The sequence below is a fragment of the Balaenoptera physalus genome, assembly GCF_965194825.1.
Source record: "Balaenoptera physalus genome assembly, chromosome: 5".
Taxonomy (NCBI): Eukaryota; Metazoa; Chordata; class Mammalia; order Artiodactyla; family Balaenopteridae; genus Balaenoptera; species Balaenoptera physalus.
The window spans coordinates 67,942,811-67,968,481 of NC_138884.1; the positions used below are offsets into that span (position 1 = coordinate 67,942,811).

The 25,671-nt window shown below is 33.6% G+C and overlaps 1 long non-coding RNA gene across 1 annotated transcript in view; it reads left to right on the forward strand.

Moving 5' to 3' along the window:
- Positions 1-24,802, forward strand: part of LOC309661921 — an 859,734-nt gene extending 834,932 nt beyond the window's left edge. Inside the window, exon 2 of the long non-coding RNA XR_014264372.1 lies at positions 11,777-24,802. This is a non-coding gene — a long non-coding RNA (uncharacterized lncRNA). The remainder of the gene's footprint in view (positions 1-11,776) is intronic.
- Positions 24,803-25,671: the final 869 nt, after the last annotated feature.

A 25,671-nucleotide genomic window follows, 5' to 3' on the forward strand; every position in this document is an offset into this window, starting at 1 on the left:
CAGGTTTAAAATCGTTAAAAATATTCCTCTTGGCAAAACTGTGGCCATTACATTACTTTTTAGCTATAAAATTAACAGTAAGTTCATATTCAAATTAGTTTATACATAATTTGCATGAAAGAGGCTTTCAAATAAACACCATGACCAGCCATTGAAATGTTGATATTTAATTTAGGCCTTCATCATTAAGTAGAATAAAAGGCTACTCATTAAAAGGGCACAAAATTTAAGAAAGAAAATTATGCTACATTTAACCACAAGTTTGGATAGTTTCCTAAGGTTTATGGGAGGATAGAATACTTGCACATGTATGCAACAGACAGGCTTTCGATAGAGCAAAGATACAAGTAGTAGACTTTGGGGATTATCATAATAGTTTAATTATTTAAAAGCAAGAAGAGAAGTTCATTGTATCCTAATACAAGCTTGGACCTGAATTGTTTAAAGCTCTTATTACTTTATAGAGCTGCTTGAGGAGAATCACACTGCCAATAGAAAAACAACTTAAAACAGAGAAGGAAAATAACCTGTTTAGTTGAATTCATTGATTCATTTTATGTTGCAAACAATGTCTTGAAGCAGGCATTGGGACTGTGCTTGACTGTTGCCTCTGACAGACACCTACTGCCTACCGCTGTTGAAAAATGTCCTTATCCGCTTTGTAGAGTTTACGTTCTCTTTTTTTTGCATTGGAATAAATCATGCATTCTTTCCCTGTCTCTGTGTTTTTTTATCTTATAATGAGACCGAAATCAGCATATTTGAATTTGAACTTTGTATAATCAATCAAATCTTGATTGTACTATATAATATTACTTTGCGTTAATATAAGTAAAACTAGTGTGACTACTGTAAACCCTAACGTGGTGTATAATTTTTGAGAGACTAAAATAGAGTTTCAAAGAAATTTAAGAATTTCACGTTTTAATGCAAATTCTAAATAACAATCATGACATTATTTTAGACCCACAACAAATACTAATAGAAAGTAATTTCCCCCCGGAAAAACTAGCAGTGTCAGATTTCTCTCAAGATATATCCCTATTTTTGATCTGTTTAGAACGTTTAGTCTTGATGGGCTCTAAAGCCCTTTTTAAAATAAAAATATTTAGTAATTTCCTTTTTTCAAAGGGAGAGTCAGTTTTTATTACCAACTATTATGATGAATTTCTGTAAAAATTCAATAAAAATAACTAGGAATATTTGTGAGTTTTTTTTTTTTAATTTAATGTATCAAAGAAGAGCTACTAAAGTCACATAATTTATCTTCAAACAAAATAATCTTTTATGGCACTGAAACAACGTTTACCAAGTGAAGTATTATAAAATTATATTTTATTATTTAAAAATTACCTTTACCAGGCTGGCTGAATGGATACAAAAACAAGACCCATATATATGCTGTCTACAAGAGACCCACTTCAGACCTAGAGACACATATAGACTGAAAGTGAGGGGATGGAAAAAGATATTCCATGCAAATGGAAATCAAAAGAAAGCTGGAGTAGCAATTCTCATATCAGACAAAATAGACTTTAAAATAAAGACTATTACAAGAGACAAAGAAGGACACTATATAATGATCAAGGGATCGATACAAGAGGAAGGTATAACAATTGTAAATATTTATGCACCCAACATAGGAGCACCTCAATACATAAGGCAAATACTAACAGCCATAAAAGGGGACATCGACAGCAACACAATCATAGTAGGGGACTTTAACACCCCACTCTCACCAATGGACAGATCATCCAAAATGAAAATAAATAAGGAAACACAAGCTTTAAATGATACATTAAACAAGATAGACTTAATTGATATTTATAGGACATTCCATCCAAAAACAACAGAATACACATTTTTCTCAAGTGCTCATGGAACATTCTCCAGGATAGATCATATCTTGGGTCACAAATCAAGCCTTGGTAAATTTAAGAAAATTGAAATAGTATCAAGTATCTTTTCTGACCACAACGCTATGAGACTAGATATCAATTACAGGAAAAGACCTGTAAAAAATACAAACACATGGAGGCTACACAATACATTACTTAATAACGAAGTGATCACTGAAGAAATCAAAGGGGAAATCAAAAAATACCTAGAAACAAATGACAATGGAGATACGACGACCCAAAACCTATGGGACGCAGCAAAAGCAGTGCTAAGAGGGAAGTTTATAGCAATACAAGCCTACCTCAAGAAACAGGAAACATCTCGAATAAACAACCTAACCTTGCACCTAAAGCAATTAGAGAAAGAAGAACAAAAAAACCCCAAAGCCAGTAGAAGGAAAGAAATTATAAAGATCAGGTCAGAAATAAATGAAAAAGAAATGAAGGAAACAATAGCAAAAATCAATGAAACTAAAAGCTGGTTCTTTGAGAAGATAAACAAAATTGATAAACCATTAGCCAGACTCATCAAGAGAAAAAGGGAGAAGACTCAGATCAATAGAATTAGAAATGAAAAAGGAGAAGTAACCACTGACACTGCAGAAATACAAAAGATCATGAGAGATTACTACAAGCAACTCTATGCCAATAAAATGGACAACCTGGAAGAAATGGACAGATTCTTAGAAAGGCACAAACTGCCGAGACTGAACCAGGAAGAAATAGAAAATATGAACAGACCAATCACAAGCACTGAAATTGAAACTGTGATTAAAAACCTTCCAACAAACAAAAGCCCAGGACCAGATGGCTTCACAGGTGAATTCTATCAAACATTTAGAGAAGAGCTAACACCTATCCTTCTCAAACTCTTCCAAAATATTGCAGAGGGAGGAACACTCCCAAACTCATTCTACGAGGCCACCATCACCCTGATACCAAAACCAGACAAAGATGTCACAAAGAAAGAAAACTACAGGCCAATATCACTGATGAACATAGATGCAAAAATCCTCAACAAAATACTAGCAAACAGAATCCAACAGCACATTAAAAGGATCATACACCATGATCAAGTGGGGTTTATCCCAGGAATGCAAGGATTCTTCAATATACGCAAATCAATCAATGTGATACATCATATTAACAAACTGAAGGAGAAAAACCATATGATCATCTCAATAGATGCAGAGAAAGCTTTCGACAAAATTCAACACCCATTTATGATAAAAGCCCTGCAGAAAGTAGGCATAGAGGGAACTTTCCTCAACATAATAAAGGCCATATATGACAAACCCACAGCCAACATTGTCCTCAATGGTGAAAAACTGAAACCATTTCCACTAAGATCAGGAACAAGACAAGGTTGCCCACTCTCACCACTATTATTCAACATAGTTTTGGAAGTGTTAGCCACAGCAATCAGAGAAGACAAAGAAATAAAAGGAATCCAAATCGGAAAAGAAGAAGTAAAGCTGTCACTATTTGCAGATGACATGATACTATACATAGAGAATCCTAAAGATGCTACCAGAAAACTCCTAGAGCTAATCAATGAATTTGGTAAAGTAGCAGGATACAAAATTAATGCACAGAAATCTCTTGCATTTCTATACACTAATGACGAAAAATCTGAAAGTGAAATTAAGAAAACACTCCCATTTACCATTGCAACAAAAAGAATAAAATATCTAGGAATAAACCTACCTAAGGAGACAAAAGACCTGTATGCAGAAAATTATAAGACACTAATGAAAGAAATCAAAGATGATACAAATAGATGGAGAGATATACCATGTTCCTGGATTGGAAGAATCAACATTGTGAAAATGACTCTACTACCCAAAGCAATCTACAGATTCAATGCAATCCCTATCAAACTACCACTGGAATTTTTCACAGAACTAGAACAAAAAATTTCACAATTTGTATGGAAACACAAAAGACCCCGAATAGCCAAAGCAATCTTGAGAACGAAAAATGGAGCTGGGGGAATCAGGCTCCCTGACTTCAGACTATATTACAAAGCTTCAGTAATCAAGACAGTTTGGTACTGGCACAAAAACAGAAATATAGATCAATGGAACAGGATAGAAAGCCCAGAGATAAACCCACACACATATGGGCACCTTATTTTTGATAAAGGAGGCAAGCATATACAGTGGAGAAAAGACAGCCTCTTCAATAAGTGGTGCTGGGAAAATTGGACAGGTACATGTAAAAGTATGAAAATAGAACACTCCCTGACACCATGCACAAAAATAAACTCAAAATGGATTAAAGACCTAAGTGTAAGGGCAGACACTATCAAACTCTTAGAGGAAAACATAGGCAGAACACTCTATGACATACATCACAGCAAGATTCTTTTTGACCCAGCTCCCAGAGAAATGGAAATAAGAACACAAATAAACAAATGGGACCTAATGAAACTTAAAAGCTTTTGCACAGCAAAGGAAACCATAAACAAGACCAAAAGACAACCATCAGAATGGGAGAAAATATTTGCAAATGAAGCAACTGACAAAGGATTAATCTCCAAGATTTACAAGCAGCTCATGCAGCTCAATAACAAAAAAACGAACAACCCAATCCAAAAATGGGCCGAAGACCTAAATAGACATTTCTCCAAAGAAGATATACAGATGGCCTACAGACACATGAAAGAATGCTCAACATCATTAATCATTAGAGAAATGCAAATCAAAACTACAATGAGATATCATCTCACACCGGTCAGAATGGCCATCATCAAAAAATCTAGAAACAATAAATGCTGGAGAGGGTGTGGAGGAAAGGGAACACTCTTGCACTGTTGGTGGGAATGTAAATTGATACAGCCACTATGGAGAACAGTATGGAGGTTCCTTAAAAAACTACAAATAGAACTACCATACGACCCAGCAATCCCACTACTGGGCATATACCCTGAGAAAACCATAGGTCAAAAAGAGTCATGTACCAAAATGTTCATTGCAGCTCTATTTACAATAGCCAGGACATGGAAGCAATCTAAATGTCCATCGACAGATGAATGGATAAAGAAGATGTGGCACATATATACAATGGAATATTACTCAGCCATAAAAAGAAATGAAATGGAGGTATTTGTAATGAGGTGGATGGAGTTAGAGTCTGTCATACAGAGTGAAGTAAGTCAGAAAGAGAAAAACAAATACAGTATGCTAACACATATATACGGAATCTAAGGGGAAAAAAAAAAAAAAAAAAAAGGCCATGAAGAACCTAGTGGCAAGACGGGAATAAAGACACAGACCTACTAGAGAATGGACTTGAGGATATGGGGAGGGGGTGGGGTGAGATGTGACAGGGTAAGAGAGTGTCATGGACATATATACACTACCAAATGTAAAATAGATAACTAGTAGGAAGCAGCCGCATAGCACAGGGAGATCAGCTCGGTGCTTTGTGACCATCTAGAGGGATGGGATGGGGAGGGTGGGAGGGAGGGAGATGCAAGAGGGAAGAGAAATGGGAACATATTGTATATGTATAACTGATTCACTTTGTTATAAAGCAGAAGCTAACACACCATTGTAAGGCAATTATACTTCAATAAAGATGTTAAAAAAAAAAAAAAAAAAAAAAAAAAAAAAAAAAAAAAAATTACCTTTACCAAAGTAATAACGTGTACATTTGAAAGAAAATATTTAAATTATTTTTCTGTATTCTTTTATATATAAAATTTTTGTACTTTGTAAAATGTAAAACATTTTTGGTACATAAATATGTTTTCCTAATTATGTATGGTGGTTTTTATAAATTAAGAGCAAACGATTAGCTAAATATAGGAATGGACCAGGAAGTAGTAAATCATCAATATGTGAGAAAATACAATTGCATTGTCTCATATCCCTCATTGCTGTGAAAATATACCTCCTCCTTCTTGAATATTGCAGACTGATTTTTCTGCTTTTTAAAATTTATATGATAGGGTATGATTGCCCCACTTTTCCTAAATTTATATAACATAATGCTAGTCATATCAAAGAGTGGTGAAAACCATGGATTGAAATTCTGAATTTCAGGGAAAGAGAGATTATGTCTATTTCACTTGAATAATGTATCCAGCTATGGCCCATTTTGCTCAAGGCAGGGAAGAAAAGTTTATAAAATTTACACATGTCTGTCAAGGGCTTATCTCCATAGATCTGAGGGCATATCTCAGAGAATGGAAATTTGATAAATGAGGTTGGAGTGTCATATAACTATTATTAGCATTTGATATTAAAATGCTGTAATTCAAAAAGTGACCTTAGAAACAAAGATGGAAGTGACATGTTGAATTTCATATGTTCTTGTGTTCTGTATATAGCAGAAAACATAAAGTAGCAACTTCTTGATATTTCCAGGCCTATGAATTGTGTAATTTTAAAAGATCAACATCAATGTTTACAACTCAATAGAAAGGCAACTATTCGAAAATGCAAACACATCTTCATAGTTAAGAGTGATGATTATGTGCTCCAGTGGTGTAGATTGGAACCTTGGCTCCAATTTCACTAGTTGTGTTCCATGGACCTGTTATAAAACTTTTTCTCCCCAGGTATTTTTCTCTGTAAAATGATAATAAAAACTAGTTATTAAGTTCATAGACTTTTAAAAAAAAATTAACTCATGAAATATAGCACCTTAATGGGTTTCTGTAATGTAAAATAGCTTATATGCAATTGGCAAAAAAGATGATGTTAAGATAACATATTTCAGATATAACAAAGAACAGATATAAGAATTTGTGTTGGTCCATATTAAATTTTTACCAACATTTTAAAATTTATTTTTGTTTCTCCAGCTATACTCAAAGTGAAATAGACAGCATGAAACAGCAAGTCATAACACAATACAGTATTGTATATGATGCCCAGTCATCCTATGCTTTTCTCTGTTGCTCAGTTTGATAGCACACTCTTTTCTGGATATGCTTATCTCATAGTTCCAAGAGATTTGTATTACTTTTCTCATACCTTCATAACTAAACAACAACAACACTTCTTTTTTCTCTTTATATCAAGTCTCTCCTCCATTTTATTCATTTTAATATGAACTACTATATTTACCCTAGTATTTTGTTACTAAGAATGTAACCTTTCTTATGCCCTAGTATAACTATTAGGGTCATTACTGTTATTGTTGGTTCTCTGATTACAAAATTGCATATAATTTGAGTTCTCTGATCTTCACCTTATATTCAGTGCATGATTTTGCAGAATCTGAGGTTTTGCTACAACTCATATATCCCAATACAGCAGAAACAGTACGTGGAATAATGCTTGGAACATAGAAAACACTCAGGAAATATTAGTTACTATTTTTGTGCTCATTCTTTCGAAGGCTAATCCTAAGTCAAAAAGAGGAACAAACAAAATATTAAGCTAGTGAACAAAGATTAACTGATTGCTCTTTAAGGTAAAGGTGTTTTGTATGTGCTTTGGGTACAAAGATGAATAGGACATTATCTCTGCTTGTAAGCAGCTCACAAATATAATCAGATATCATGATATTAAACACAACTATAGAAGCATGAACAAACTTCCGTGGGACAAAATGATGTGAATGCATTCATTCTAGTCAGGTGGGAGAAGCAGATGATGCTTTTTGGAGGAGCAAGTAATGTGTCACACCAGCATAGGGTCTACATTTGAAGACTGAGATGACAAGGTAGGGTTGTCAAATAAAATGTAGGACACCCAGTTAAATTTGAATTTCTGATAACAAATAGATTTTTATAGTACAAATGTCATATGCACTATTTGGGATATACTTACACTAAAAAATTATCTGCTGTTTATCACAAATTCAAATTAGCCTGGAGTCCTGGATTTTTATTTCCTATATTCGACAACTTTAGAAAATATTCAGAAAGAGGAAATATGTTTGCAAAGGAAGTGAATATTAAAGTAGGCCTGTGGCACCTAGCTCGGGGTGCACAGCATCCCCTCCCACACCACTCAGAGAGCAGACTCAGGGCTCTCCAGCCCTCGCCTCCTGCCTCACCAGGGTTCCCTTTGGCTCGATCAAATAGGGGGCCTGAGCCATGACCAGGGTTAAAAATCCACTCCAGGGGTAGCTTTTACAAGACTTTTCATTTCAGATTTCAGGTACTCAGACTCCACCTTTACTTTCACCTACATTGGTGGCCCCAAAAGATGGGCATGTCTAAAATATCTTGAGGAGGACCTTCAAGAATGTGGAGGAGTAAGACGTGGACATCACCTTCCTCCCCACACATACATCAAAAATACATCTACATGTGGAACAACTCCTACAGAACCCCTACTGAATGCTGGCAGAAGATCTCAGACTTCCCAAAAGCCATATGGCTGACAGGGTCTTGGTGCTCCGGCCGGGTGTCAGGCCTGTGCCTCTGAGGTGGGAGAGCTGAGTTCAGGACATTGGACCACCAGAGACCTCCTGACCCCACATAATATCAATCGGCAAGAGCACTCCCAGAGATCTCCACCTAAACGCTAAGACCCAGCTCCACTCAACGACCAGCAAGCTCCAGTGCTGGACACCCCATGCCAAATAACTTGCAAGACTGGAACACAGCCCCACCCATTAGCAGAGGGGCTGCCTAAAATCATAATAATTTCACAGACACCCCAAAACACACCACCAACACGGTCCTGCCCACCAGAGAGGCAAGATCCAGCCTTATCCATGAGAACACAGGCACCAGACCCCTCTACCAGGAAGCCTGCACAACCCACTGAACCAACCTTACCCACTGGGGGCAGACACCAAAAACAACGGGAACTACGAACCTGCAGCCTGTGAAAAGGAGACCCCCAAACACAGTAAGTTAAGCAAAATGAGAAGAAAGAGAAATCTGCAGCAGATGAAAGAGCAAAGTAAAAATCCACCAGATCAAACAAATGAAGAGGAAATAGGTAGTCTACCTGAAAAAGAATTCAGAGTAATGATAGTAAAGATCCAAAATCTTGGAAATAGAATGGAGAAAATACAGGAACATTTAACAAGGACCTAGAAGAACTAAAGAGCAAACAAACAATAATGAACAACACAATAAATGAAATTAAAAATTTTCTAGAAGGAATCAATAGCAGAATGACTGAGGCAGAAGAATGGATAAGTGACCTGGAAGATAAAATAGTGGAAATAACTACCACAGAGCAGAATACAGAAAAAAGAATGAAAAGACTTGAGGACAGTCTCAGAGACCTCTGGGACAATATTAAATGAACCAACATTCGAATTATAGGGGTCCCAGAAGAAGAAGAGAAAAAGAAAGGGACTGAGAAAATATTTGAAGAGATTATAGTTGAAAACTTCCCTAATATGGGAAAGGAAATAGTCAAGTTCAGGAAGTGCAGAGAGTCCCATACAGGATAAATCCAAGGAGAAACATGCCAAGACACATATTATTCAAACTATCAAAAATTAAATGCAAAGAAAAAATATTAAAAGCAGCAAGGGAAAAGCAAAAATAACATACAAGGGAATCCCCGTAAGGTTAACAGCTGATCTCTCAGAAGGAACTCTGCAAGCCAGAAGAGAGTGGCAGAACATATATAAAGTGATGAAGGGAAAAACCTACAACCAAGATTACTCTACCCAGCAAGGATCTCATTCAGGTTCGATGGAGAAATTAAAACCTTTACAGACAAGCAAAAGCTAAGAGAATTCAGCACCGCCAAACCAGCTTTACAACAAATCCTTAAGCAACTTCTCTAGGCAGGAACACAAAAGACAGAAAAGACGTACAAAATCAAACCCAAAACAATTAAGAAAATGGAAATAGGAACATACATATCAATAATTACCTTAAATATAGATGGATTAAATTCTCCAACCAAAAGATATAGACTGACTCAGTGGATATAAAAACAAGACACGTATATATGTTGTCTACAAGAGACCCACTTCAGACCTAGGGACACATACAGACTGAAGGTGAAGGGATGGAAAAAAGTATTTCATGCAATTGGAAATCAAAAGAAAGCTGGAGTAGCCATTCTCGTATCAGACAAAATAGACTTTACAATAAAGGCTATTACAAGAGACACAGAAGGACACTACATAATGATCAACGGATCAATCCAAGAAGACTTAACAATTGTAAATATTTATGCACCCAACATAGGAGCACCTCAGTACATAAATGCTAACAGCTATAAAAGGGGAAATTGACAGTAACACAATAACAGTAGGGGACTTTAACAACCCACTTTCACCAATGGACAGATCATCCAAAAGGAAAATAAAGAAGGGAACACAAGCTTTAAATGACACATTAAACTAGATGGACTAGATATCTATAGGACATTCCATCCAAAAAAAACTGAATACACTTTTTTCTCAAGTGCTCATGGAATATTCTCCAGGATAGATCATATCTTGTGTCAAAAATCAAGCCTTGGTAAATTTAAGAAAATTGAAATCATATCAAGTATCTTTTCCAGCAAAAATGCTATGAGACTAGATATCAATTACAGGAAAAAAAAAACCTAAAAAATACAAACACTTGGAGGCTAAACAATAAACTAGTGAATAATCAATAGATCACTGAAGAAATCAAAGAGGAAATCAAAAAATACTTAGAAACAAATGGCAATGAAAACACGACGACCCAAAACCTATGGGATGCAGCAAAAGCCGTTCTAAGAGAGAAGTTTATAGCAATACAATCCTACCTCAAGAAACAAGAAATATCTCAAATAAACAACCTAACCTTACACCTAAAGCAATTCGAGTGAGAACAAAAAAACCCCAAAATTAGCAGACGGAAAGAAATCATAAAGATCAGATCAGAAATAAATGAAAAAGAAATGAAGAAAATGATAGCAAAGATCAGTAAAACTAAAAGCTAGTTCTTTGAGAAGATAAACAAAATTGATAAATGATTAAACAGACTCATCAACAAAAAAGGGAAAACACTCAAATCAACAGAATTAAAGATGAAAAAGGAGAAGTAACAACTGACACTGCAGAAATACAAAGGATCATGGGAGATTACTACAAGCAACTATATGCCAATAAAATGGACAACCTGGAAGAAGTGGACAAATTCTTAGAAAAGCACAACCTTCGGAGACTGAACCAGGAAGAAATAGAAAATAACAACAGGCCAATCACAAGCACTGAATTTGAAACTGTGATTAAAATTTTTCCAACAAACAAAAGCCCAGGAACAGATGGCTTCACAGGCAAATTCTTTCAAACATTTCGAGAAGAGCTAACACCTATCTATCCTTCTCAAACTCTTCCAAAATATAGCGGAGGGAGGAAGACTCCCAAGTTCATTCTACAAGGCCGCCATCACCCTGATACCACAACCCACAAATTTGTCACCAAAAAAGAAAACTACAGGCCAATAACACTGATGAACATAGATGCAAAAACCCTCAACAAAATACTAGCAAACAGAATCCAACAGCACATTAAAAGGATCATACACCATGATCAAGTGGGATTTATCCCAGGAATGCAAGGATTCTTCAATGTACACAAATCAATCAATGTAATACACCATATTAACAAATTGAAGGATAAAATCCATATGATCATCTCAGTAGATGCAGAAAAAGCTTTTGACAGAATTCAACACCCATTTATGATAAAAAAAACCCTCCAGAAAGTAGGCATAGAGGGAACTAACCTCAACATAATAAAGGCCATATATGACAAACCCACAGCCAGCATCATTCTCGATGGTGAAAAACTGAAACCATTTCCTCTAAGATCAGGAACAAGACATGGTTGCCCTCTCAGCACAATTACTCAACATAATTTTGGAAGTTTTAGCCATAGGAATCAGAAGAAGAAATAAAATGAATCCAAATCAGAAAAGAAGAAGTAAAACTCACTGTTTGCAGATGACATGAAACTATACATAGAGAATCCTAAAGATGCTACTAGAAAACTACTAGAGCTAATCAATGAATTTGGTAGAGTAGCAGGATACAAAATTAATGCACAGAAATCTCTTGCATTCCTATACACCAATGATGAAAAATCTGAAAGAGAAATTAAGGAAACATTCCCTTTTACCACTGAAACAAAAAGAATAAAATACCTAGGAATAAACCTACCCAGGGAGACAAAAGACCTGTATGCAGAAAACTATAAGACACTGATGAAAGAAATTAAAGATGATACCAACAGATGGAGGGATATACCATGTTCTTGGATTGGAAGAATCAACATTGTGAAAATGTCTCTACTACCCAAAGCAATCTACAGATTCAATGCAATCCCTATCAAACTACCAATGGCATTTTTCACAGAACTAGAACAAAAAATATATTAAAAAAAAAATAGGAGGCCTGATGATCTAAAGAAGATTAGTGTGATTTAAAGAAATATTTTAATATTTTCAGCACATTTCCAATCCATTTGGAAAACAGAATGATAGAAAATTCCAGAAGAAAACCCAAAAGTTGTGAAGCTTTCAGTTCTATTTTCTGTTCACAGTGATTTATATAATCTCTGGATAAGCCTCTAGGCCTGAAGGCTAAAGAAAATACAACAGTGAATGTCATAAAGTTCATCCACAGGTGGTTCCTACTTACAAAATCTTTGTCTTGGGTCACTTGATTTTATGTGTCAACTGGGCTGGGCTTTCATGCCCAGTTGTTTGCTGAAACACTAGTTTACGTGTTGCCATGAAGGTATTTTGTAGATGTTACTAACCTTTTTAATCAGTGACTTTAAGTAAAGGAGATTATCCTCCCTAATGTGGGTGGGCCTTATCCAGTTAAAGGAGTGAAGAGGAAAATCACATTTTTCAGAGTAGAAGGAATTCTGTCTCAAAAGTGTAACATAGAAACCCTGCCTTAGTTTACAGCATGCTAGCCTGCCCTACATCTTTCACATTGAAGACTATAAGTCTTCAGGTATAAACTGATGTTCTGTTCTAAATTGAGGCACAAAAATTCAGTTATTACAAAGCCAAGAATTAAATGGGGTAATTGGAAGGTTAGAATCTTACGCATCTCATATATTAATGAGGAAAGTAGTACTCTGGGTCTGTTAAGCATAGAGCTATTCTGTTCTTGATGATTTATTTAGTGAATATATTTGTGTTTAGTTAGATTTAATTATTGAAATCTTTTTTTAAAATTTCAGTTCAAAATACTCACTTCCAAAAATAACACCTGCTAATATTTAGTATGTTGATTGATCTGTGTGTTTGTGTGTGTCTAACTTATGTTTGAAATCCTGTGGCAAACACTTTCAACACATAAATTAATGCCAGTTAAGTACAACTTACAGTGTTTTCACTTTTTTTCTTATTTCTAAATTTTAGAAAGTTTTAATTATACTGAAAAATTACTAAAAATTTTTTTAAAAGAAAAAAAATATAGACATGTATCTTTCCTTTCACTCATTCTTCTTGAATCGTCTTCTTAGCTAGTCGGGAAAGAAATATGCTGGAATTTCTACTGGTAATGGAGCATGCCGATTGCATAGTCAGACTGAGATTCCATAGTTTCTAGCTCTGAATTGATCAGTATGGGTAGTGTTGTTATCACTATTTTATCACTATTGTTATTGTTTTTACTACCTTTGGTCTTTCAGTAGCTACATCCTCACTTAACCAGGGAGTTATTCTTTATTTAAGTTATAAATAAATTAATCTGTATATAGGTATTGGAATATATTTGATAAATGGATGCTTAGGAACTTAATCATTTATATATGAAAAATTACTTTACAAATCATAGATTTGGTAAATAATTTATTAAAATTACCTATCAGTAGCAAAGTTTTGCTGTTCTTCAAATCTTGATAGGAAAAAATAAACATCTAGGGTATAATCTTTGGATAAATTATAATCTTAGACAAAATTATACATATTTAGAAAAACTGTGTGTTGGGTATAAAGTAGATAGGTCTGAGTATTTAACCCACAAAGAGAGCAGCATTTAAAAAAAAAAAAAAAAATTATCCATGGAAGGATAACTCTTTTCTCATTACTAGACAGTATGAAACATTTAAATAAATTATAAAGTATAAAGTAGGTACTCATGTTGTTTACATTTCTAAATTTAATCTATATCTGAGATAATTATATAAGCCGATGGCTTTCTTAACACATTTCAAACTATTTGAAATTAAACGTATAGCATACACAAATATACACATACATATATATGCATATCTGCATATTTATGCACACTGTACAGCATACTTATAAAATTGTCTGATAATAGAGAGGTAAAACTTAAGAAAAGTGGCTTTTTCAAATGCATGATATTTGTTATTTTATGTTTCATATGACAGTTTATACTTACTGAGAACTTCAGATGAACTGAACTCTGTGCTTGAATGAGGACATCAGAGATAATATAGATAAGCTCTCTGATTTGAAATTGCTAATAATTAGTAAAAGAGATGTACCATCATAATGTTGTTCAAGAAATACTTTACAGAGGTATTTTTCCTTAAGACTTAGCCCTTAGAGTAAATACGTTTCCAACAGAATGGAAAGGGGAAGTGAATCAATTCTTGCATTTCATTTTGATGTAATAAAAATTTAGCACCTGTATTTTAGAATATCTGAAAAATATGTATGTGTTTCTGTAAGTATGTGTGTTTATATATCAATATATAGATATTTATATGTAATAATACAGGAAGCATTATTTGTGCTTCCAAATGAGCTCAACATCTAGTGGAAGGGAAGTACCATATTATAATTTATAACAATATTGTATTTATTTGTAATTTTAATAATAATATAAGGATATATTGTTTCTGTTACTTAGTCTTCACTGGGAATTTATTATGTACCAAAGAGTGTGAAAAGGACCCTTTAAATTTCATTTAAGTTAATTAATCATAGAGTGATATAAATATAGTAGCATGAAAGGTGATGGTAATTATTCTGGGTGATGGAAAATAGGAATATTTCACACATTATTTAAAAACTAAATCTAGGTTCGAGAACGGGGAGGATTCTACCCAGTCGAGGAAAATTATTCCTGAAAGAGGGAATATTTTCAGAAAAAAATGAGGAAATTTGAAAATGAATGGAGTATTACGAAAACTTGGTCAACGACAGTATGAGTGGAGGCTGGAGTATAATGTTCTAAAGGTGGTGGTGAGAGGAGAGGATATGGTAATAATGATGATAATAAGTTTGAAGACTGATTAAGCTCAAATTGTAAAGAACATCATTTGTCTATTAATTTTCTATCAACAGTGGAAAAAAACCAAAAAGAAATAGATCAGAGGAGTATGAAATATTGTGTTATAGAATGGTATGTAAGAAACAATACTGGAATGAAATAAAAAAGCCAAAATACATCAATATATCTATAGATGTGTGTATGTTTTGACTGATTACTCTTAAGCTATTACTGCTAGCATTTTATTCTCATGAAATAAATAGTTATAGAAATGTGTATTTAGAACGAAAGTTAGATATTTAATACCTATAAAAGAAAAAAAGAAAGGAACAATGGAAAAAGTAAAGAAAGGGTTAAAAGGAAGGACAGAAGAAGTGAGAGGAGGAAAGAAGAAAGGAACAGAGGAAGGAAGGAAGAAGCAACTAAGTAAACAGGCATAAATGACCAATACAGGGAAATGTTTGAGTATGTTCCAGCAGATCTGCTAGTTCAGATAATATGAAGTCATTAAGATGAATTTTTGAACTTCATGAACAAACTTAAAGTAGAAGATATCTAATGGGCATGTAGATTATAATTGTAACTTTAGAGTGTTAAGAGTACAAACAAAAGTCAATATACCATGTTGAAAATTATATTATACTAGGTGGTGGTACTCTGAGTGTTTTAGATTTACATTATATTTTGCCATATTTTTAATGTGAAAGGGAAAAATAGTAATGGCAGTAATTTGGAGAGAATTTATGAGAGAAGCAGCATAGGGAGAAACTATTAAGAAATTCAGTTTGCAGGTGTAGCAGGTAAGATGATGAGCCTTGAATGAAATATTATCTTTTTTTATATCTTTCTATCAACATATTCAGTTAAAATGCAATATATTAAATTTTTAAAGTTCTTTTTACATTACAATCAAATTCACATATTATCCAAGTAAAAGAAAAAAAATTGAAGGCGTCCTATAATACATCTCAGGGGCAACCACAGTATTTGGATATATCCTTATAGATATATATATCTGGCAGTGTGTTAGTGTCATAAATATATATATATAAATTATATGTATTATATATAAAGGGGGTCATATTATTAATATTAGTATTTAATTCTCCAAAAAGACTTTTAAAAATTTTATAGAAAACTGAACCTAAGTGTCTTACTCAGTGACTTTTCACAGACTGAACAACAGTGTGAAACCAGGAATCAGATTAAGAAAGAGATATTGCCAGTACACAAGTAGCCTTCTCATATCCTTCAAGTTACGACTGCCACCTCCTCCAAGAGAACCAGTATCTCAACTTCTTATGGAATATATTAACTTTGACTGTTTTGTACTTTACATAAATAGACTCATATAAAGTACACTCTTTTTTATCTTGCTGCTTTAACTCACCTTTATGTTTGTGAGATACATATTGTTGCACGTTGTTGTAGATCATTCATTTTCATTACAATATTCCAGCAAGTGATTATATTGCAGTTTAGGTACCCATATTTTTCATTCTATTGTGCTGATACAAGCATTCATATTGCTGTCATTTGAGGGTATATGTACCTGTTCTGTAGGCTCTATACTAGGAATGGAAATTCTGATTTATAGGGTTTGTATATGTTCAGCTTTAACAGACGGTGCTAAACAGTGTCCCAAGATGGTTTTACCAATTTACTCTCTTTATCAGTATATGAGAGTTCTGGTAGAGTCACATATCCTTGCTTTGTATGTGTTTTGTCTTTTTAAAAATGTTGTATTTTCTAGTGGGTGTATGGTAGTGTGTTGTGTATGTATAAATATATAATATATACACAACACACACATTATATATAGACACATACATTTTATATATATATATATATATAACATGTAAAGTATACTATATATTAGATAGTTTTTAGAGCAGCTTTATGTTCACAGCAGATTTGAGAGAAAGATATGGAGATTTCCCAATACCTTCTGCCCCCACAAGTGCATAGGTATCCCCTTAATCAAATTCTCCCACCAGAATGGTACATTTGTTACAATCAATGAAACTACATTGACACATTGTTATCACCCAGAGTCCATAGTTTACATTAGGGTTTTTCTTGATGTTATACATATATTAAGTTTGCACAAATGTATAATGACATGTATCCAGCATTTTAATGGCATATAGAAAAGCTTCCTACAATAACAATCCTCTGTGCTCTGCCTATTCACTCCTTCTTCCCCTCTAAACTCTGGACACCACTGATCTTTTTACTGACTTCATAGTTAGGTCTTTTCTGGAATGTCATATAGTTGAAATCATACAGTATATAGCCTTTACAGATTATCCTCTTTTACTTAGTAATATGCATTTAAGTTTCCTGTTTGTCTTTTCCTGGTTTGATAGTTCATTTCATTTTAGCACTGTATAACATTCCATTGTTTGGATGTACTAAAGTTTGTTTATCTGTTAACTTACTGAAAGACATTTTGGTTGCATCAAAGTTTTGACAGTTATGAATAAAGCTGCCAGAAATATCTGTGTGCAGGTTTTTGTGTGGACATGTTTTCAACTTGTTTGGTTAAATACCAAGAAATGTGATTGCTGGGTTGTATGGTAAGAGTGTGTTTAATTTTGTAAGAAACTACCAAACTGTGTTCCAAAGTGGCTGTATCATTTTGCATTCCCACCAGCAATGTGTGAGTGTTCTTTGCTCTATATCCGTGTTAGCATTTGGTGTTGTCAGTATTCTGGATTTTGGCCTTTGTAATAGGTTTGTAGTGATTTCTCATTGTTGTTTTGATTTGCATTTCCCTGATGACATATAATGTGAAGCATCTTTTCATATGATTATTTGCCATCTGTATATCTTCTTTGGTAAGATATCTGTTAATATCATTAGCCCATATTTTAAATGGGTTTATGTTTATTGTTGAGTTTTAATAGGTTAGAAGCTAAGACCAAAGGAAAGCTCTTTTGACAAAATGAAAAAAAAATTAACACTAGTTGTAACAAAACTTGAAAAGAGAACTAGGTACTATGTCATAAATGACATGGTAATTTTTAGGAGTTTTTTTTATTCTAAAAGAAATGAAAAGGCATTGAATGGTTTTAAGTTGGGAGTGTCATAATCACACTTGGATTTTTGGAAGAATTGCTTTGAAACAAGACTGAATTAAAGTGGTTTTACAAATAGAGCAATTAGAGTCACGGAAAACCACGATACGGTTTTATTATAATTCAGTTGAGAGAGTACTTTTACCTTCAAATCATTTTCACTCACAATATTGAAACTACTGTTTATTGTTTTCTGCATACACTTGGAGAGAGAATGTCCAGTGACTGATTCTTGTTCCATTTGTTTGTTACTGATTTTCATCCCCTCCATTAATATAGTTCTCCCCTCCTCCTCTCCCCCACCCCTCTCTAATATATTCAATAATTTTCTAGTTTTAGTTATTTCAGATTTAAACTAAAGTTTGATAATAATTGCAGAAACAAAAAATTAAGACATTTCAAGACTCTACTAATAATTTCTTCATGGAAAATCTGTGACAAGAAAATATCTACGAATTTTAAAAAAACATGCAAATTGCTTTTTAAAAGGTGGTTGTTTGACAGCGTTTTATACGTTTTGATTTAATTGTAGGAATGATATAGAGGTAGAAGGAAAATAAGAAATCAACTAATACAATGACTTACATTACAGGTGAGAAAATAGAGGCTCATAAAGTTATAATAGTCATTTGTTTAATACCTGATTTTTAGTTCTGCAGATCTGCTTATATCATTACCTTATAGATATTTGTCAAAATGAATACACCTATCCTTTAACAGAAATGTTGACCTTATGTAGTGCAGTTTTTCTCCAGTAAAAAAGAACTTTTTTTCTCTACTAAGTTATCTCTGACATAGTAGAGAGAACAGAGATTATGAAATGTGTCTTTAAATTTTGAACATGTTTCAATAACCTGTCAGCTCTAAGGCTATTCATTTAACTTAACTTGCAAAAATTTCTGAAGGCCTATTTCATCACTGACTCCCAAAGGTTAGACCAAGCTTGAACTTTGAGCAATGAACCTTTAGAGTGAGGGCATATTGAACTATAATTTGTCATTTTTCAGGAAAAAAAATGTACCTATTGCAAGAAATAGATGGGAACTTAATTGTCTCACCTCACTTGTGCTTGCGAGGGCAGATTGTCCTTCTCTGCAAGAATTCAGAAAGTCTAATTTGGCAAATGCCAGGAATTTATTATCACTGAATTTGATAAAGTAAGAAACCGTTGCATTTTTTGTCAGAAAAATTTCAGCATATGTATTATATTCCAAGGTGGTTATTTATTTTAATTATTTTATTTATTTTAAATAGAACATTTCAAGTATTAAGACAGTCAATCTGGTAAGAGTTATGTAGAGTAAATTCTGTTTAAGGAGTTTGGCTAAATATTGACTTACACTTTTTAATCTGATGTACATTGGTAACTGTACTGCTTTATTTTATATGTATTTCAAAAATAATATTTTGTAGAAGCAGTAGTGCTTTTTTTGTGTGTGATGGTTTGAGTTGACAAAGTATTCTGACATTCATTTTATTTTTCTCAGAAACCCTGGCATATATCTTCTCAAACACATTAATGTCCCTGTCTCAACTGGCAGGAACAGAAAGTTCACTTGTATAAGGGAAACCTTGTTTCTAATGAAGTGGTCTGTTAGTTTTGGAAACAAAATGCAATTCTTTCTGAGGGTTCATACCTTTTTCTCAAAATCAAAAAAATATAATCATATAAATGAGCACCTGCTAACATAAGTAATATAACATAAATAAAATAATAACCTAAGATTCACACAAACACAATACACATATTGGCATAAAATAAAAATGATGTCTGCAAGTGTGAATGAAAGAAACTTTTTGTAAGCTCTGACCATTCAAAAGAGGATGATAAGAAATGGTGAAGTAATGTTGGTCGAGTGCTGGATTATTACATGATAGGGTTGAAACTAAATTGAGTTTTGTATGTTCAGTGAAAATGTCTTGTAAATCCTCAAAATCCTCTTAATCTGGCTGTTATGTAATTCTCCAATTTTATTTACGCTGACATTTGTCACACCGTCTTCACTAATGTCAAATTAAACTTCTGTTACTTATTAGAATACTGAACAGCTATGAAAATGACAGAAATATAGATTTATATTTGGTGATGCATAAAGATACCCAGCATATTTTAAAGTCAGTAGTTCATGTATCAGGGTAATATATATTTATAAACATGATTTTCTAAAAATGAAAGAATGAATGCACATATGCTTCTATAAAATGTAAAAGAAACTTTTCATAGTTTATGCTCTGAGAAACTGGACTTTTTTCTTGCAGTTTTCAGACCTTTAACTTTTCTTTTTCACTATGCACATAGAATAATTTTAAAATATGATTAATTCACTATTACAAAAAATAAACGGATAGAAAGAAAGGATTTCTCATCAGGCAGTTTAATGTGAGGGGAGACATTTTGGTACTGCAGGTTTTTGGAGCTCCAAGTCTACAAGGTGGCTTCCCCAGTTACCAAAATTTCTCCACCAAGAAAGAAAACGTATTAAATTGTCATCATTTAGTATAAGATAGTATCCCATTTCTTAATGCAGTATGCTTTCCTTCATTTTAAAATGAATCCTATTCTACAAAATTTATAAAAATAGAATCATTAATATAAAGTATCTAACGTAGCAAAATATGTGGAATTACAAATGCTAAATCTTCAGTATGTTATCCAGAAATTGAAATTATAAACACAGCACCATTCATGGAACTCTCCCATAGGACAAGATTAATCTCAGTAATGCTTCTGCTTTAAACATCATCAGTATATTTAAGATTAATCATGTTTCAGCGAGGTATATTGTTGGAATATTTGATGCATATTAATGTCCTCACAGTTGTGGTTATTTATCTTCATATTCAAAAGTTGTCACAATCTGAGCATTAGTAATGTGCAAAGTCACTGCTCTACAAAGTCTCCAATTATGCACAATGGAACCATTTTTTAAAGACGAGACATATATCTTAAACTTTTTTGCTCGTATGTAACATCTTTAAATGCTTTCTGAAAAATGAGTATTGTTAAAAATCTGGTTTCTATCTTTCATAATATAAAAATCTCAAGAAAACCAGAAGCACCAGCCAGACAGAAAATATCACTCTTTGTTTTGTTCATGAAGATATTAATATATTGTATTCATCAGTATCTGAAGTTACCTTTAAAAATTAAAATATAAAATCATTGGGTTGTCTACCCACATATACATAAAATTTTACTCCATTTCCTTCACCTTTTTGATGAAGGTGAAGGAAATGGAGTAAGAAATTGAAATTTTTAATTGAAATTAATTTTAATTAATTTCTACTGAAATTTCCACACATATTTATTTCCAAGCCAGGCCACACTTTTGAATTTCAAACCTACATGACTACTACGTAACTGAATTCTTCAACGGGAATGTCTTATTAACACCTCAAACAAACGTGCCTAAAAGAGTGACAAATTGTAGGGACTTCCCTGGCGGTGCAGTGGGTAAGAATCCGCCTGCCAATGCAGCGGACACGGGTTCGAGCCCTGGTCCAGGAAGATCCCACATGCCGCGGAGCAACTAAGCCCGTGTGCCACAACTACTGAGCCTGCAGTCTAGAGCCCGCGAGTCACAACTACTGCAGCCCGCGTGCCTAGAGCCTGTGCTCTGCAACAAAGAGAAGCCACCGCAATGACAAGCCCACCCACCCGAACAAAGGGTAGCCCCCGCTGGCTGCAACTAGAGAAAGCCCGCGCACAGCAGCAAAGACCCAACGCAGCCAAAAAATAAATTAATTAATTTTTTTTTTTAAAAAGTGAGAAATTGTAATCACTCTCTTGGCTATGATTGTTCTTCTAGTATTCCCAGTGTATATCAAAAAAAATATATTCACTTACCAGTCTACCCATATCAGTTCTTGTCTTTATCATTGCACTGAGAGTAATCTCTCAAAAACTACAAAACTTTTATTTTCATTTCTTTGCTTAAAATCCTGCGGACTCCATGTTGCTCTTAGAAGATATTCCAAAATTCTTAAACTACCCTGCAGGATTTTAAATGGTAAGGTCTTTCCTTACCTTTATAGCCATACCTACCACTCTTCCATTTTATTATTTTTTGGCACCCATATTTTCCTTCTTTCAGTTCTTAATTTTGACCTGATCTCAATTCTTCGATAATTTCTTACATAACTTTCCCTTTAACTATGTCCTAAATCAATGTAAAATAAATCTTTATCTCATACCAATTTGCTTACCTTTAATCTTTCCTTTTTCTGTCAGTGTTTCAACTATTTTTCACATCACTGAAGCCATTTATTTTTGTCTCATTCTTCTACTTGACTACCAAGTAGGTCAAAACAATGACCAAGTTTTTTAATTTAATCATCTTACTGCAAACCATTAATAATGTCTTTCAACTTATTTTCAGCCTCAGCGCTACAGCTGTCATCCAGATTCCCATCATCTTGCTGTTTTAATCTAACAACCATGTTCCTATCCTTCTTTCATTTGTCCATACTCCATCGATGCAACACATTGTCCCAGACTCTGGAAATAAAATAGTGAACAAGATTGGTCTATGTCTCATGGGGTTTATATTCAACTCAAAGAGATGAACAAGTGGATAAATAACTAAACAAAAAATAATGGACTGTTATTACACACCATTATCAAACTAAACGTCATATAATTCAATGAATAGGAACCTTACAAAATTCTCCTCATTATTTTAGGTATTGTTATATGTATTTATGTGTGTGTATATACATACACACACACACATATATATATATTTCACTGTAGAAATGGTTATCTACATTATCTTATTGAATGCTTCCCTGGAATATTCTTTAGTTTTTATTATTTAATTTTGTACAGGACACAAACAAGAGTCAAAGACATTACATGATTTTTTAAAGGACCTATAGCTGTTGACATGTTGATGAAATTTATGGCTATGAATCTAGATAAATTCTCTGGCCCAGAGAAGCATGCTCCCCAACCTCCAGTGCCCTCCCCTTTCTATATTTTTTTGAGATGAGGTAACTCAAAGTATGGAATATTTCAGTTGTATTTGATTTATATCTTCAAGTGTTGTTTACTATTGTTTATCATCATCATCATCATCATCATTATTTTGGGGAGAAGAGAGTATACAGAAGGGTAATTTACTGGACTATCTTTGCAGTAGTTATTACCAAGATGGAAGTGAGGAGAATAAGACCTAAAATTATAATTTAATGATTTGAAAATATGTTTAAAAAACCTAAAAATTATTCTTGCTGCAATATTCTAGTAAGGGTATTTATACTGAGGTAGTATAAACAACATTGCGACTCAAACTCTCTCACTGTTTCTTCCTACATCCTTTTTGTTTCCAAGTCCTGTAGAATTGAACATTTGAAGTTATTTTTGTTTTTTTGTTTTTCTTCAACTGCTCCTTCCTTCTATTCTAACACTGTACATTTGATTTTGAGCCTCTTGTCATCCCAAGACACTTGCATTTCTGTATTATCTGGCTTCCTTATTTCTCAATTTTTTTGTTTAATTCACAACTCTGAGTATAGCATGATGACTAAAAAAGACTACTTTTTCTTCCTAGGTATGCACTGCTTAGTTGCTGTATGTGTGATACCACAAAACACCCAGTGTCCCACCTTTTGTTGTCATTAGCTTTTTCTGTCTGACTTTGAGGAATTCAATCTGTCTCCAATCTTTATTTCAAATACCTCATAAAATCCATTTCTAATATCTTTGTATAAATCTGTAAGTGAATATGTGCAAAGAAAGGAAAAGACAACAAAAAACCAGAATGGCAATACTTGGCATTTGGGGATTATATAACAGTTGTCTTCTTTTTTGCATATTTCTAAAAGAAGATTTTTAAAAATATGTTCAACACTGTCATTTCCATAATAAAATGTAATTTAATTTACAAAGAAGCAATAAGAATGAATTTTGTTATGTGGCTTTGCTTAAAATTATTAAAATTTAGTAGCTAACACAATGTTAGTTTACATTTGAAAAAGGAATGATAAAAGATTGCTCAGAGTTATATATAATATAAGACTTCTGGTATGCTTTCTGAAAATCCAGCCATATCATTAGACTAGGAAACAGTTTTGTTTAAAAAAGTATTCTCTCCAGAATAATCCTTCTAGCTTTTGAGTGCACTGCTAATAATCATCCTTAATAAAGGTAATAAATCATTTTTTGAATGCTGTTTCTCTGCCAACCACCAAGCTGTTTCTCAACAGATTCATTTAGCAACCATGTTAATTGGATTTTATTATTATTCCCATTTTTAAGATGAAGAACATAAAGCTCAAGGACATGAAATTACCACCCTTAACTTGAATAGTACACGGTTTATAAGAAAGCATTTGAAACCAAGTCTTTCTGATTCTAAAATCTATGTCATAAGGATTGAGTGTTCAAACTATTATTAAATTCTATAAAATAATTCATTGTTGGTTTTGAAGGAACTATTTTAAGAAGTATTAAATAAAATTAAAGTTAAGGATGGTTATGGAGTAGATAGGTAAGAAAAGTTATTAAGGATGAAATAACTGTAATTATTTAAAATGTAAGAAGTTTTCTCAAAGGTCACTACACTTTTTATTTTTTTTTTATTTTTTATTTTTTTTTAAACATCTTTATTGAAGTATAATTGCCTTACAATAGTGTGTTAGCTTCTGCTTTATAACAAAGTGAATCAGTTATACATATACAATATGTTCCCATTTCTCTTCCCTCTTGCATCTCCCTCCCTCCCACCCTCCCCATCCCACCCCTCTAGGTGGTCACAAAACACCGAGCTGATCTCCCTGTGCTATGCGGCTGCTTCCCACTAGTTATCTGTTTTACATTTGGTAGTGTATATATGTCCATGATACTCTCTTACCCTGTCACATCTCAACCCACCCCCTCCCCATATCCTCAAGTCCATTCTCTAGTAGGTCTGTGTCTTTATTCCCGTCTTGCCACTAGGTTCTTCATGGCCTTTTTTTTTTTCCCCTTAGATTCCGTATATATGTGTTAGCATACTGTATTTGTTTTTCTCTTTCTGACTTACTTCACTCTGTATGACAGACTCTAACTCCATCCACCTCATTACAAATACCTCCATTTCATTTCTTTTTATGGCTGAGTAATATTCCATTGTATATATGTGCCACATCTTCTTTATCCATTCATCTGTCGATGGACATTTAGGTTGCTTCCATGTCCTGGCTATTGTAAATAGAGCTGCAATGAACATTTTGGTACATGACTCTTTTTGACCTATGGTTTTCTCAGGGTAGATGCCCAGTAGTGGGATTGCTGGGTCGTATGGTAGTTCTATTTGTAGTTTTTTAAGGAACCTCCATACTGTTCTCCATAGTGGCTGTATCAATTTACATTCCCACCAACAGTGCAAGAGTGTTCCCTTTCCTCCACACCCTCTCCAGCATTTATTTTTTCTAGATTTTTTGATGATGGCCATTCTGACCGGTGTGAGATGATATCTCACTGTAGTTTTGATTTGCATTTCTCTAATGATTAATGATGTTGAGCATTCTTTCATGTGTCTGTAGGCCATCTGTATATCTTCTTTGAAGAAATGTCTATTTAGGTCTTCTGCCCAT